The sequence below is a fragment of the Oryzias latipes genome, chromosome 7, assembly GCF_002234675.1.
Source record: "Oryzias latipes chromosome 7, ASM223467v1".
NCBI classification, from domain to species: Eukaryota; Metazoa; Chordata; class Actinopteri; order Beloniformes; family Adrianichthyidae; genus Oryzias; species Oryzias latipes.
Window position 1 is genome coordinate 28,419,438 of NC_019865.2, and position 2,228 is coordinate 28,421,665.

The 2,228-nt window shown below is 45.5% G+C and overlaps 1 long non-coding RNA gene across 1 annotated transcript; it reads left to right on the plus strand.

Moving 5' to 3' along the window:
• On the plus strand, positions 1–236 carry LOC111947627. Its single transcript, XR_002873486.1, has 2 exons — positions 1–93; positions 173–236. It is a non-coding gene; the product is annotated as an uncharacterized LOC111947627 (long non-coding RNA).
• The last annotated feature ends 1,992 nt before the right edge of the window (positions 237–2,228 follow it).

Consider the following 2,228-nt stretch of genomic DNA (forward strand, 5'->3'; position numbering starts at 1 on the left):
GGTTTGATAACCTGCTGCTGCTGCTGTGATCCTGCAGGGAGAGTCTGACGACTCCATCCTGAGGCTGGCTAAGAATGACACCATTGTTGCAAAGTAAGAAGCCTGAAGGTTCACGTTCTAGTAGATGTTTATGCCTATTTTCTGTTAACTTCATGTTTGTCTTGTTTTACAGGAACATCTAAGGTCAACTCTGGAGCCACGGCAAATTTGTAAAATAAAAATGGAGAAAAAAAAAACCTTGTTTCTTATTTTGCTGTGTTGTCAGAATATCCTGGACACTGATCTGCATTTTTCAATTAGGAACCTTTTTTTGTAGGAAAAACAATCCAGATGTTCTACATTTTTAGACATATCAGGTGTTTTTCTAGACTGGGCCTTTGTGTCTGTTCTCTAAAAATCGTTCTGGTTAATCAATGCCACAGACCGTCTTTATGGGATTCCAACATTTGCAGTAAATAATCCATCATTTTCCATGGGCACTGCGTCAAAAGGATGTCCCACTGAAGATGAAGCTCTTCCTTTGCTGAATTGAGACAAACTCAGTGCAGTTTAATCAAATGTTCACATTTTCTAACAATTGAACCCACATTAGAATGAGAACTTTACATGAAAACACAGAGTCTGCAGATCTGAGGCTGAGAGGAAGGGAGTTCCAGAGGGATGGAGCCACTGCTGCAAAGGCACTGTCACCTTTAGTTTTTATTTTTATTAATTTTTTTATTCTTTTATTTTTTTTTTTATTAAACTTGTTCTGTTCAACAACTGAACAAATAGATTAGAGCTGAAGGCCTTTTGTGTTGGACAGGTTTTACTATCACAAAAAGAGGTTATATATCTTCGAGAAACCAGAGTGTAAATTTGTAAAAAACCTTTTTTGTCTTTTTATTATTTTTTATTTATTTGTCACATTTGGTGTGTGTGGCGAGGGAGAATTGAAGAATATGAGGGGTGTGGGGGGTGGAAGAGAGTAAAAGGAAGAGAAGTGAGAAAGTGGGGGATACAAGCGCTGATTTGAATGAGTTAATATTTTAAACTGTGTAACAATTATACCAGATCTGCTGAGACGACAAATATTACATCAAAGGTGAAATTCTGAGACGAAGATGAGCGGAAAACATCTGTCCATCAATACACTGTGGGTTGGGAGGAGGGATGAACCAGACAGGGAGCAGTGTGGCAGTGTGCACGTGCATGTGGGGGTGGAGATACATGCACGCTGCCAAAGTCAACCATTTGTTCATAAGGGGAACCAGATCCCTTACCCCGACCAGCCAGACCAGGAGGGGGAAGGGGGCCCAGGCCGGGAGCACCCCCCGGCAACGGGACGCACACAGCCCGGCGGGGGGGAGGGGGGACCGCCCACCCACCCAGCCAGGCACAGAGCGCCGGGAAGCATAGGCGAACCCGGCGTCGGGGCCCCCAGGCCCGGGACAGGCACACTTAGCCGTACCAGGTGGCAGCCATGGGGGCCACCAGGCGTCGGACACTGGGTGCCAGACACCGGGCGCCAGACATCGAGACGCGGGCCAAGGACGAAGCCAGGGCCCAGAGGACCCATGAGCAAACCACCACCCAGCCGGTGCCCCATCTCCGCAGGCCAGCTCCGGCAACAGTGTGCCACCTTTAACATGCGTGGACCCAGACACATGTTGAAGTCCATGAGACTGCTGAAACCTCTGGCAAAGAGGTCAGAGTCGTCATTAATGTGCATGTTAAAATCACCAACTATGATCAGGTTAGACAGCCTCATAGTGGAGGATAAAAAGTCGCTGAACTCCTTTAAAAAGAGGCTGTTTGGTGCAGGTGGACAGTAGACAACACCACAGTACAGAGGGTACTTGTCCCCGAATTCATATGAAAGTCTGAATAACTTTGCTAACACTAATTCAAATTACAGTGGGGGTCAAAAGAGACCAAAAGTAAAAAATCAACTCAATTTTATGTATGTCTCAACAGGCTTCACTAATTGTAGAAAACATGAAATCAGTTATAAAATACAGGAAAAACTACTAAAAATAACATATTCCAGGGAAAAAAGAGGCCTCAGGGGTGTCCACATGAAGGAGGGATTCTCTACCAGGACAGACAGGCGATGAACCAGAACTCTTGGAGAAGAATTAGCTTATCTAACTTTACAGCTACATGTTTGAATATTGTAGCAGATGGGCGTCATCTAGATGAGTTGGGGGACGGCTGGGGGGCCAGGTGAGCTAGAGGCAGGGTCCAGT